This window comes from Mobula birostris, chromosome 27 (genome assembly GCF_030028105.1).
Source record: "Mobula birostris isolate sMobBir1 chromosome 27, sMobBir1.hap1, whole genome shotgun sequence".
In the NCBI taxonomy this organism is placed as follows: domain Eukaryota; kingdom Metazoa; phylum Chordata; class Chondrichthyes; order Myliobatiformes; family Myliobatidae; genus Mobula; species Mobula birostris.
The window spans coordinates 23,727,691-23,741,462 of record NC_092396.1 but is presented as its reverse complement, the minus strand read 5'-3'; positions in this window follow the sequence as shown (position 1 = coordinate 23,741,462).

The following is a 13,772-nucleotide window of genomic DNA, read 5'->3' as shown; positions in this document are numbered from 1 at the left end:
GTTGGCCCATTACCTTCACGTTTTCTCCTGCCACTCAGCCAATTTCCTGGCAAGGTTAATAAACGGCATTCAATAGCATGCATTTTAACTAGCTAACCTTTCCATTCCTTAAGGTTCTCGTAGCCGGGGGAGGTGGTGGGGATAAGCTCCCACTACCTATTAAATGCTCCCAAAGGCATGTGTCTCCAACTGCCTCCACCAATCAAGTCCAGCTCCTGGCCTCCATGTGTGGCTTAGCTACCAAGCCCAACGGAACCGTTTCTACTGACAGAAGGGGCAAAGGCAGGTTACTGGCAGCTTAGAACCAGTCGCTTGGGCAGATGGGCTTGTCAGCCGTGGTTGGCAGCTCATCTAGGAGAAGGAAAACTCCGATCTCAAACCTCCGCTGCCTTGCGGCTGTACACACTCACGGGGAAGGCTTCAGGAGTGAACCCCGAGGGGAAAATCCGGAGCTGGAGCTGAGTCCCTAAGGCAGCCCTACCTTGAGTTCAACACTGACCGGCAACTCCTGCAATGCTGCTGGTGCCAAACTGTGTCGGTCTCAGCTGCTCCTTTGGGTTCATCGGCTGCGTGGAGAGGGGGAGCTTGCTGCATGGGCAACAGCTTGCTCTCCACATCGTACCACCCCGGCTCGCTAGACAGCTGGGATGCTACGTGCATGGTTGACACCAACCAAGGGAAGATCTCAGTGGTTCCACGTGAAGGACTTCGTCAGATGCCTTCTGGAAATCTATTCAAACAATATTTAGAAATAATCCACTGCCTTTGGCATTCCGTCACCCCTTCAGATAGAATTAGTCGAATTCATCAGACATGATTTCGTTTGCAAACCCAATACAATCAATGAACTGATCAGATCCTAGGCCAGCTCATTGTCCCTCCTATCACAGAGTGGTTTGCATCTATTTTTGTATGATTGCCATTCACTTCCCAAGTGACCGAGGGTTTCATGAACTGCCTTGAATCAGAATTGGGTCCATTACCATTGCCTTTTATGATGTGAGATTTGTTGTTTTGCGGCAGCTGGTCAGTGCAAAGACATAAAATTACTACAAATTACAAAATAGTGCAAAAAGAAAGGAACAACAAGGTAGTGTTCATGGACTCTTTGGAAATCTGGTGGTAGAGGGGAAGCAGCTGCTTCGGAATTGTATATTGTGGGTCTTCGGACTCCTGATGGTGGTAACGATAAGGGGAGCAAGTCCCGGGTCGTGCAGGCGTTTAATGATGAACGCTGCCCACTTGAGTCGCCGCCTCTTGAAGATATTCTTGATGGTAGGCAGTTTGTGCCCGTGATGGAGCAGGCTGCATCTACAACCTCTGTGTCCTCTCACGATCCTGTGCATTGGCGGCTCCACACCAGGCTGTGAGGCAACCCAGTGAAAATGCTCTCTAACGTAGATCCATAGAGATTTTGCAAGATTCCTCGGTGACATACCACATCTCCCAAAGCTGCTGTTGAAGTAGAGTGGCTGGTGTGCCTTTTTCATGACTCCATCAATGTGCTGAGCCCAGGATAGATTCCATTAGACAGCCCCAGTTGTATTTATCAAACACATCTCTCTTTGTATCAAACTCATACTTTATTCATAATATATACAAGTATAAAACAAATACAACCAGTACACTCCCTACTCCACATTCAAAATTTCACCAGTTCAACACCTTCCCTTGCTAAGCATCAACGTCACTCTTATTTCCTCCTTAAACAATGAACCTGCGAACCTTGATGGTTGACAAGAGGGCTAGAGCATGTAATCAAAAGGAAGGAAGGAACATGCAAAGGGCTCTTGAGATTTATAAGGTAGCCAGGAAGGAGCTTAAGAAGAGACTCAGAAGAGCTGGAAGGGGGCATGACAAGGCATTGCGAGTAGAATTAAAGAAGACCCCAAGGCGTTTTGGATTTATGAGATTGACTAGAGTGAGGGTAGGACTAACCAGGGATAAAAGAGGAAACGTGCCTGGAGCCAGAGGAGGTAGGAGAGATCTTTAATGAATACCTTGCTTCGGTATCCACCAGTGAGAGGGATCTTGATGAATGAGGTCAGCATGTGCTGGAGCAGGTCGAAGGGCTGGACGGAATATACAAGAAGTTACTGCGGAGATCATGGGCAGACATTGCTACGCCCTTGGCAATGATCTTTGCGTTGCCGCCGGCTACAGGAGTGATTCTAGAAGATTGGAGGATGGCAAACATTATTCCTTTTCTCGAGAAAGGAAATAGGGGTAATCCAGAGAATTATACACCAGCAAATCTTACGTCAGTGGTGGACAAGCTATTGGAGAAGATGCTTAGAGACAGGGTTTCTGACCATTTGGAGAAGCATTGTCTGTTTTGGAACAGTCAGTGTAGCTTTGTGAGCGGCAGGGTGTGTCTCATGAGCTTGACTGACATTTTCAAGGAAGTAACAAATCAGACTGATGAAGGTAGAGCCATGGATGTGGTGTAAATGGATTTTAGTAAGGCATTCAACAAGGTCCCCTTGGTAAGCTCATTCAGAAAGTCAGGAGGCATGGGATCCAGGGAAACTTGGCTGCCTGGATTACTAACTGGCTTGGTGTTATTTTGTATGGTACTATATTGAATTATATTTAATTTTAACTGATTTATAGCAATATTTAGTTTTATGGACTCTCCAGAGGAACAGTGTTTCACTCAGTTGTATATATGTACAGTCAGATGACAATAAGCTTGAATTTGAAGTTGTAGTAGATGAAATGTATTCCTCCCGGAGGCCCATGATGTGGTGTTCTGCAGGGATCTCTTTTGGGCTTCCTACTCTTTGTGTTTTTTTATAAATGAGGAAGTGCAAGGATGGGGTTAGTAAATCTGCAGAGGGCACAAAGGTTGGTGGTGTTATGGATGGTGTAGGAGGTTACAACAGGACATTGATAGGGTGCAGAGTTGGGCTGAGAAGTGGCAGATGGAGTTCAATATGGAAAAGTGTGACGTGATCCACCTTGTAAGATAGTACTTGATGGCCAAGTACAAAGATAAATGGCAAGATTCTTAGTAATGTGGAGGAACAGAAGGACCCTGGGGTCCAAGGCCATAGAACCCTCTGTTGCCATGCAAATTGACAGGGTGGTTAGGAAGGCGTATGGTGTGCTGGCCTTCATTAGTTGAAGGATTGAGTTCAAGAGCTGTGAGGTAATGTTGCAGCTCTATGAGACTCTGGTTAGACCACACTTGGAGTATCGTGTTCAGTTTTGGTTATCTCATTATAGGAAGGGTATGAAAACTTTTTTTATTAAAAAGAGTGCAGATGAGATTTACCAGGATGCTGCCTAGATTAGAGAATATGTCTTCAGAGGTCAAGAGCTAAGGCTTACCTCTTTGCAGCGAAGGAGAGTGAGAAGAGACTTGATAGAGGTGTATAAGATTATAAGAGGCGTGGATAGAATCAACACCCAGCACCTCTTTCTTGGAGCAAAATAGCTAATACAAGAGAACATACTTTTACGGTGATTGGAGGAAAGTTTAGGGGAGATGTGGTAAGTGAATAGAATACACAGCTGGGGGAGGTGGTGAAGGCAAGTACTTTAGCAACTTTTAAGAGACTCTTAGGTAGGACATGGATGAAAATAAAATGGAGGATTACTCTATGTGGGAGGGAAGGGTTAAGGATAAGGGTAAGGCTTGGCACAACATCATGGGTTGACAGCCCTGTACCATGCTGTAGTGTTCTATGTGTAAGGGGTTTCTTCTTTTATGTTACTGCGTAGGCTAATCAAAATGGCTTCTTTGTCATGTGAACTGCTGAGAAAGTTCTCTCTCTAGCAGCTTGTTTGGGTTATAACAAGAATTGTATTCATTTGCTAACCAATTGGGATAGACGTTATTCTTTCTTGTGTGTCTGTAAGCTATTGTGAGGCGCGGGCTTTGGCGCGGAAGGCGCGATGGGGACAGAGAGAGGAGATGCGATGCTGTGACCCTGGGCGGCGGGACTGACCCTGAGCGGGAGTCCGAGGCCCAGGGTCTTCGGCGAGGAGAGGAGACGAAGACAGACTCGTGTGGAGCGTCTGGTCGACCACCGTGGATGGTTCCAGGCAGCGGGTTGAGGTGGTCGGAGGGGATCGAATGGTGGAAAGAAGACTCCATTAATTGAACTCCAACTGGTTGTGCACAAAGTGATTGAACTTTGATAAGTTTGGCGCCTTTTATTTTCCTTTTATATTTTATCTCTGTTAATTACAAAGTTCCAGTAACATGCATAAAGTGTAATCATTTAATCGCATATGGTGTATTGTCTGTGATTTGGCGTGGTGGGGTACATCACACAGCACCCACACAAACTTGATTACCCAGTTTGGCGGGGCCGAAGGCTGCTCCCCCCAGACGAAAGTGAGTTGAGTGAGCCTGAGGCTTACCGGGGGCTACATAGATTCTATGAAATGCTTGAGAGGGTGTTGCAAAGGGCCCAGCCTCTCAGTTCTAGTGGTGGTATGACCCAAGGCAGTGGTCCCTCCCCACAAGGCCTTCAGCGCAGCCTCAGCTTGGTATGTGTCAGTCATCGGGATTCTGTCACGGACGTCTCCTTACACTGGAAGCCTAAAAGCCTGGTTAATCACAGGCGGACGGACAATGGGATTATTACCAGTGACAGCAGAAATAAAACCCAGCAGGGCTCATTACGGGATAATTGTGAGTGCTGAGGGTGAAAAGCTTAATGCTTACCGTTCTTGTTTTTATCATTCTGTGGTTGTGCATTAGCATACACAAACGCAGGCTGACTCAGTCCTCGCACTCCACGTTGCCATTGGAAACCAGTGTTGTTGCCACAACAGCTGCCGGGTTCAGTGACAACAACATGGACGCCGGAGCCAGGCGGTCATTGGCACCCACCGCCACCCGTCAGGTGAGACCGTTTGGCATGAGCCCCCGGTCTGGGGCACCGCGCCCCCGGGGATTCAGCCAACACTGAAGGACCGTGGAATGAACAGATTGCTTAACTCGCTGTGCCAGAAATACCGCTGACCCTGAAAAGTTTCTTGATCAAGCTTGGACGTTGTCGCAGCTCTGACAGACTCTACCCTCACCATTTGCAGGAGTTGCCCCCGATAACGAACAGCCAAGCGGCTTTAAGCCGATGTGTTTTTTTTCCCCCCATCCTTAGCTAGTCCCCACCCCTCCCCACCTCCCCCCCTCCCACACTGTCCCCAGCTCAGGATCTTCCGCCTTGCACGGTCCGCTTTGACGTCAGACGCCGATAAGCCCACCGAGTCACCAGGGGAGCTTTGGCCTGACCTGCGACACTTCCTTCCTGTGGAGGAGACACAGAACCTGTGCGGACTTGCCTGTAGCAAAGGCAGTTAAACCGACAGCTGCGCCAGACCTGACACAACACATTCCTGGTAGTTCATGCCGCTCCTGCTCCATCTTATACTGAGCTGGATCCCAAAGCCAACGCTTCTGGGGCTGGCTGTCAGCAGGGACCGTGTTAAATCAAATCCTTGCATTCCATTCTATGATGTGCGTTGAAGTTGCTTTGGAGTGCCCTGGAATTACTTCTGGTGTGACATGAATTTAATTAGGGCTTCCACATATGTGAAATTCTCCAGAATTACACTCGAAAGAATGGTATGCGAGCCACTCACTGACATTACTCGTCTAGGCAGCAAAGCATAACTAGCTAGCTGCTGTTTGATAATTTTACAAATTTAAATGCAACAGGCAGTAGTTTTCCCAACAACCCCCAGCACTGCACAATATTCAAAATGGGCCTCACAACGTTTCAATCCCCGGGTGCACCCTTACACTCTGCCAAACACTCAGGGGCATTGCCACAGTGCACAAACGCAGATGGGCCTCCATGTTGCACAACAGTCACGGGGCAACCTCGAACACTCCACAACACTCGGGCAAATCCTCGCACTGTATAGGCCACTCAAAATACTCGCTGGAGCACCGTGCGCCTGGGGATCTTCAAGTTGCCCCGCTAGGTGACGAACTGAGAGCGAGGCTATGGGCCTACTCCGGGTTTCGGGTCTACAGGCTCAGCTCGGCTCAGAATGCCGTCACTTGCGTTTATTGTTTGCGGGATTTGTGTTTTCTTTCCCTCTTGCTCTGCGCATTGGGTGTTGGTCTTTTGTTTTAATTGGGTTCTTTTGGGCTTCTTGCTTTGTGGCTGCCTGTAAGCAGGCAAATCTCAAGGTTGTATAATTTATGCATTCTTTAATAATAAATGCACTTTGAATCCTGTTGAATTGGATAATAGTCATCTGCACCCTCACACACGGAACTACTCATATATGCATGCATGCCTGTACATACCTGAGTGTCTGTGTGTGTGTGTGTGTGTGTGTGTGTGTGTGTGTGTGTGTGTGTTCTGTCTTGATCAGTCACAGAATTGGGGATAACAAACTTGACTTCTCTACAGGACAGAGAGAAAGTGCAACAACAATACTTTGTATTGAGACAGCATCTATGGATAATGTCCTGAGTGTTTCTGACGAAACTTGATACAACACTTAAGGGGACCCTCTTTCCATCCACATCCAAAAGACGTGTTGGTAGTTGATTGGTTAACTGCTTCAGTGGAGGCAAGTGGTAAAGATAATTAAATGGGAATAGAGTGAGAATGAGTTGTAGGGGTATAGAGAAAGAAGAAAAGGCACATTGGCAATGGGGGTGGATCTGCTGGGAGCTGCCATTGACAGGCAACCTGTTTTGGGAAGAGATCTGCTTCTGAGAAGTTTAGATAGATAGATAGACATACCTTATTGATCCTGAGGGAAACTGGGTTTCGTTACAGTTGTACCAACCAAGAATAGAGTATAAGTATAGCAATATAAAACCATAAATAATTAAATAATAATATGTAAATTATACCAGATGGAAATAAGTCCATTAAGAAGTAATTCCAGGGTTTGGAAGACTTCCGGCAAGATGACAGTGCGACTGGTTGCAGAGGCTTCTACAGGGTCAACGAAAGATACTACTGTTCTGCTTAAACGTATGTTTAATGATGACAAGATCCTGCTATACGTTAAGAACTCACAGTACCGTAGGTCTACACCATCAGCGAGTTGCTGGTTGGCGAAGGAGCTGCGCAATGTGTCGCTGCCTGAGCCAAAGGAGGCGCACAGTCAAATAGTGAGTGGCCGTCGTGGTCGCCTGTCTTGTGACTGCAACACCCTTTTGGACACTGTTAATCGGGCACGCCGTGGATGAAGGGGGCCTGGACCTCGGTCATAGGACTAGGCCTGAAGCCACAGTGTCGCCTGCTTGCAGCCGCCCAGAGTGAGGGGACAGAGCAGTTGCACTTCACCGGGGAGGGGGTGGGGGTGGCACGGCTCGGTGTCTGGAACAGAGTCGGGGCTGCCCTCCCAGGGCTTCGCCCGGCAGAAGACCAGCTCTGCTGCGGCCGACCGCAGATTTGCTGTGGCCGACTCAGTGGGCTCAGGCCTCAAGCTGCAGGGTTGCTTGCTTTTCAGCTGCCGGAGAGGCGCCCGAGCCTTCGCACCCTACCGGGGGAGGGGGGGGCGGCGTAGTGCAGCTGTGGTGGCCGAAGACTTAAAATGGGCTGAGGGGTGTGGACTATATACATAGATATTTGTCTGGTTGTGTTTTCACTAATCTATATGTACTTGTATATGCGAGGGCTGGGCCTGTAAGCCACAGGTTCGCCTAGTGGGCATTGGGGGCCAGTTGACAGATGATATCAGTGGATGGGGTGGTCTGGACTATATATATATAGACATATTCTGTGTCGTATTTTTACTGATATTCTATACGAGTTTGTTGATTTGTACGCATCAAGCTGCAGCGTCACGGTTGGGATGGAGGGGTGGGCGTCAGGACTCTCATTACGTGATTGTTTACTGTGTGCGACTGTTGGTACTGTGTTTTGCACTTTGACCCCGTTGTAACACTGTCTTGTTTGGCTGTATTCGTGTATGGTTAAATGACAACTCAACTTGAATCGGATTGAAGAAGAAGATGGCGCCAGTGAACAGCTCGACCGAGGGCGACACCCTTCAGGCGGTTCACGAAACTACTTCTTTCGCTTCGTTTACGTCTTCATGGTTCTGCTGCTGTTGGAGCCTGTGATCGACGTTTTGGTGGTGTGTTTTCGGGCCAATCAAGTGATCTGGTTCTTTGCTGTCGAGCAAAGTGTGCGGCTTCGAGACCGGGAAGCCGGAAGACAGGGCACGAGTCCATGATCAACTCCATTTCTAGCCGATCTTGCTGATTAAAGCACTGAAAAAGACTGAAATCAGTGAGGCGAGTGCAGAAAGCAAACGGGTGCTCAGCACCACCTATCAGCCTCTCGCTCACTACTGCTGGAGAAAGATGTCTGCGCGTGACAGTCTCTCTCTCCCTCTCGATCACTGCTCTCAAAGGACAGTCCCCGCATTCGAATAATCTCTCTCCCTCATTGCTGTCAGAGGATGGTGCCGGAGTTCTGAATTTTGAGCAAAGTTTAACCGATGTGGTTTGTGGATTGAACTCTTAGTTCCCGTTATGATGCGTTTCTGGTTTCTGGGCGCTCCTTTTTATTTGTGGCTATTTTGGACAATTTTGAATCAGGGTGGCCTGCAGATAACAGACAGTGAGCTGAACAGAATATGCCTGGACTCTTTTGATTTTGTCTTTTATATTCTGTGTTTTTTGCTCGTTCTTTGTTGCCATTTGCACAATTTGTGTTTTTTTTGGCATGGGGTGGAGTTGATGCTTCTCTTTGAATGTGTTCCATGGTGTTTCTTTGTTTCGTGGCTGTCTGTGTGGAAGATGAATTTCAGGGTTGTATACTGTATACATACTTCGATAATAAATGTACTTTGAATCCTTTGAAGTTATTAAAAATTGGTGGTAATGGCAGAGATATCAGGGATGTGCAAGGGGCCAAATATGGACGAGCAAAAATATCCTGGAAGCTAGAAAGGCTGGAAATGATTGGGAAAGTAGGGAGGGTCAAATTGGATTTGAGAATTGAAAACTGAATGGTGATGTGCTTGTGGGATTTGTTATGTGGGAGCACACTGAATTTTGGATGAGCTCAAAATTAATTTTGAGTGGATGATAGGAGACATCTTTGAGCGTGGTAGAAAATCTATCTATGCCCAGCAATAAATTAGATTTAGAAGAGAACTTCAGTAGAAATAAGCCGAGGCTGGTCAATGCCCTGTGAGGTCTGGTCCTGCTGCTGTTTAAGCATTAAACAAGGTCATGAAATTCAATATGTCTGTGAGCAACTTTTACCTTAGAAGCAGTCCAAAGCAAATTCTGCTGCAATGCTTTTTCCCAAAAGAGCTAAATCTTCCTATGCTTCAAATATTCATCCACTTCCTTTAAATTATGCAATGGCTTCTAACTCAATCAATTTGTGAGGCAAAACATTTCATGCTCCTAGTCTCTGTGCGAAGCAATTTCTCCCTAAGTTCTGCTCTCAATCTCTCGGTGACAACTTTAATTTGCTAACTTTTCATTACTAACTCATCTTGTGGAGAAGCTGGACCTTGCTTAATCAAAACGCAACGAAAATGTATTCTAAAACTTCTCTGTGTTCCAGTGCAAACAGTCTCAGGTAAACTAAATCTTTATCTGTTTCTCCGCTTTGATTCAATCCACAAAGCGAAGCTACCGGCAAACCATGGCTCTATTTTGTTTAAAATGAAAGGCTCCAGACAACAGAAATTTTCATCTTTGCTGTGTGCTTAATGCTCCAGATTAAACACTTTAAAGTAGCCTTCATTCCACACTCCCCCTTTCAAGGAATTGTCCACCTTTAATTTTCCTCTGTCTAAAATCAGACCCAACATTTTAAATCTCCAATCCTTGGTTTCCCTTACAAAATGCAGTAGCTCACAATCTTGTGAAGTAAATTACATCTTCTAATTCGCCAGTCTAAGCTTCCGGCCAGTCCTGATAATTTTGGAGACTTTTACCATCCTCATCGCTTTTCAAAACTTTTTTTTTGTGTAGACATACCACTCGGAAACAGGCCCTGGGCCCACTGAGTTAGTTAGTTGGTTAGTGCCTGTGACACTCCCGTTGTTCAGAGCAGCAATGAAGGTCCTCCATCTCTGTCTGTCTTTGGCCATCTTCTCCATTGTTTGGTTCAGGCTCCTCATTTCTGCCTCTACAGTATGGTGCCAAGTTGCCTTTGTGTCTTTGGTCTCCTGCGTTTTCATCCCCTCCGCCCCTGTCAGGGGTCCAATGAAGTGTTGGCTTGATGATGGAGTCGGTCTCTCTTCTCATCACGTGCCCAATTCACCTCCATCCTTTCCTCACGATGATTGTGGCCATGTCCTCTTGGTGACACTAAAGGAGTAGGGCGCGGCTGGAGATCTTTGCTGGCCAGGAAGTTCGGAGGATCTTCTGGAGGAGGTTCATGGTGTGGAATGATGACAGCTTGGCAAGCTCGTTCTCTGTCTTGTGCCAGCATTCTGACCTGTGCAAGTGTGTGGACAGAACCCAGCTCTGGTACAGTGTCACCTTGGTGTGGACGCTGTATTTGGTTGATCCCCATATCTTGCTCATTGATCTGAAGATGTTTCCAGCTTTGCCAAGTCTCCCACCGAGTTCACTGGGTCACCAACCACACGGTTACACCAGGCCTACGTGAGCCCTGCTCCCTTTATTCTCCTCACATTCCCCTCAGCCCACACAAGCCTATAACTCACCTACACACGAGGGGCAATTCACAGTGGTCAGAGAACCTGCTACGTAACTCGCCCAGTTGTACGGATGTGTGAGGAAAACTGAGCACCTGGGGAAACCGCATTGACACAGGGAGAACAGGAACACTCCACATAGTGAGCACAAGGCAAGATTGAGACCGGGTTTCTTTCCCTGCGAGGCAGTAGCTCTACTAGTAGAGGTAGAGTGACATGTAATAAACACAGTTCATTATTTCACCCTGGTTTACTCAAGTTTCACCAATGATTATTATACCAATAGTAAAATCCATCTTTCACCTGATGTTTCTATTCTCACAGTAACAGTCCTCTGAAAAAGCCTTAGTCACAGTCATACTTTATTGATCCCGGGGGAAATTGGTTTTTGTTACAGTTGCACCATAAATAATTAAATAGTAATAGAACCATAAATAGTTAAATAGTAATATGTAAATTATGCCAGGAAATAAGTCCAGGACCAGCCTATTGGCTCAGGGTGTCTGACCCTCCAAGGAAGGAGTTGTAAAGTTTGATGGCCACAGGCAGGAATGACTTCCTATGATGCTCTGTGTTGCGTCTCGGTGGAATGAGTCTCTGGCTGAATGTACTCCTGTGCCCACCCAGTACATTATTTAGTGGATGGGAGACACTGACCAAGATGGCATGCAACTTGGACAGCATCCTCTTTTCAGACACCACCGTCAGAGAGTCCAGTTCCATCTCCACAACATCACTGGCCTTACGAATGAGTTTGTTGATTCTGTTGGTGTCTGCTACCCTCAGCCTGCTGCCCCAGCACACAACAGCAAACATGATCGCACTGGCCACCACAGACTCGTAGAACAACTTCCATAGCGCATTTACATAGCTAAGGTGCCTAAGAGGTTTGCACAGTATTGTAGCAATTTTATGTCTTGCTGTCACAAGAAAAAACAAACAAATTTTATGACATATGTGAGTGATGATAAACCTGATTCTGATATGGGTCTCTGTTGTGGACTGAGAGTGGGAAGGGGACAGGGAGAGGGGAATCATGGTTGGGAAAAGGGGTGGGAACGGGAAGCACCATAGAGACACTCTGTAATGATCAGTAAACCAATTGCTTGGAATCAAATGACTTTGCCTGGTGTCTCGTGGCTGGGTGTGTCTGCACCCCCCCGCCCCTGGTTCTGGCTCTCTGTCACCTATCCCACACCCCTCCCGCGGTGCTCCATCCTCGCCATTCCCAACATACTTTACTCCCGCCAGATTTACAAATTCATTCTCCACTCCATGTTGACAAATACTGTACTGTGCAAAAAGACTTGGGCACCCTACCTATATACAATACATATGCCTAAGACTTTAGAGACCCAGATCAGAATCAGGTTTATCATCACTCAATTATGTCATGAAATTTGTTTTAACTTTGCAGCAGTAGTACATTGCAATACATAAGATTACTGTAATTTGAATAAAGCTCATCTGGCCCAGTTCTCCGGATTCTATCTGGCAACAAATATGATTTTACTGCTACACCCACTTTTGCATTATACCCCTGAACTTTTGGTAGAAGCCGTCCAATGAGACACTTTATTGAACATTCTCTGAAAATCCACATACATAAACTCTATTAGATTTACCTGTACAGGAAAAAAGAACTCGTTAATCTGCAGTCTTCCATCTGTTTGCATACACTTGGCTTTTAAATACGTTGCTGAATTAACACGTAGGTTTCGGTGAGACACCATCATTGCTTCAACATTTGAAACAACTACCAGGCCAGTGATACCATTTGCAAGGAGAGTGTTTGAGGTGCAAAGGAAAAAATATCTCGTAAGTGAAGTGTTCAGCCTCTTTTGTTATATTAACAGAAGGTGGGCGGAACCTTTGAGCAACATTTACATTCATACTATCGAAGGCAGTTACCCAGAGTGAGAAAAAGACTCTGATGAACCATTTAAAAGTAGAGCGATCTTTTTCATTCCACTAGAGTAGATTTTTTCCCAAGGCCAGCAAACAACGCGACCAAGGACGACATCCCTCAGACAGTCCACAAAACTACTTCATTCACTTTTTTTGCTTTCAGTTGAGGTTCTGCTACTGTTGAAGCCTGTGATCTGCATTTTGGTGGTGGGTTTTCAGGCCGGTTGAGTGATCTGGTGCTTTGCTGTCTCCGAGGGGTTCGATGTTTATCTTTGAACGGTTTTCATGGCTTCCTTTGTTTCAAGTCAAGTCAAATCGCTTTTTATTGTCATTTCAACCATAACTGCTGGTAGAGAACATTGTAAAAATGAGACAACGTTCTCCAGGACCATGGTGCTACATGAAACAATACAAAAACTACACTGAACTACGTAAAAAAAACACACAAAAACTACACTAGACTACAGACCTGTCCAGGACTGCATAAAGTGCACAAAACAGTGCAGGCACTACAATAAATAATAAACAAGACAATAGGCACAGTAGAGGGCAGTAGGTTGGTGTCAGTCCAGGTTCTGGGTATTGAGGAGTCTGATGTCTTGGGGGAAGAAACTGTTACATAGTCTGGTCGTGAGAGCCTGAATGCTTCGGTGCCTTTTGCCAGATGGCAGGAGGGAGAAGAGTTTGTATGAGGGGTGCGTGGGGTCCTTCATTATGCTGTTTGCTTTACGGATGCAGCGTGTGGTGTAAATGTCTGTAATGGCGGGAAGAGAGACCCGAATGATCTTCTCAGCTGACCTCACTATCCGCTGCAGGGTCTTGCGATCCGAGATGGTGCAATTTCCGAATCAGGCCGTGATGCAGCTGCTCAGGATGCTCTCAATACACAACCTCTGTAGAAAGTGGTGAGGATGGGGGGTGTGGGAGATGGACTTTTCTCAGCCTTCGCAAAAAGTAGAGACGCTGCTGGGCTTTCTTTGCTATGGAGCTGGTGTTGAGGGACCAGGTGAGATTCTCCGCCAGGTGGACACCAAGAAATTTGGTGCTTTTAATGATCTCTACGGAGGAGTCGTCGATGTTCAGCGGTGGTCACTCCATGTCCTCCTGAAGTCAACAACCATCTCTTTTGTTTTGTTCACATTCAGAGACAGGTTGTTGGCTCTACACCAATCCATTAGCCGCTGCACCTCCTCTCTGTACGCTGACTCATTGTTCTTGACGATGAGACCCACCACGGTCGTGTC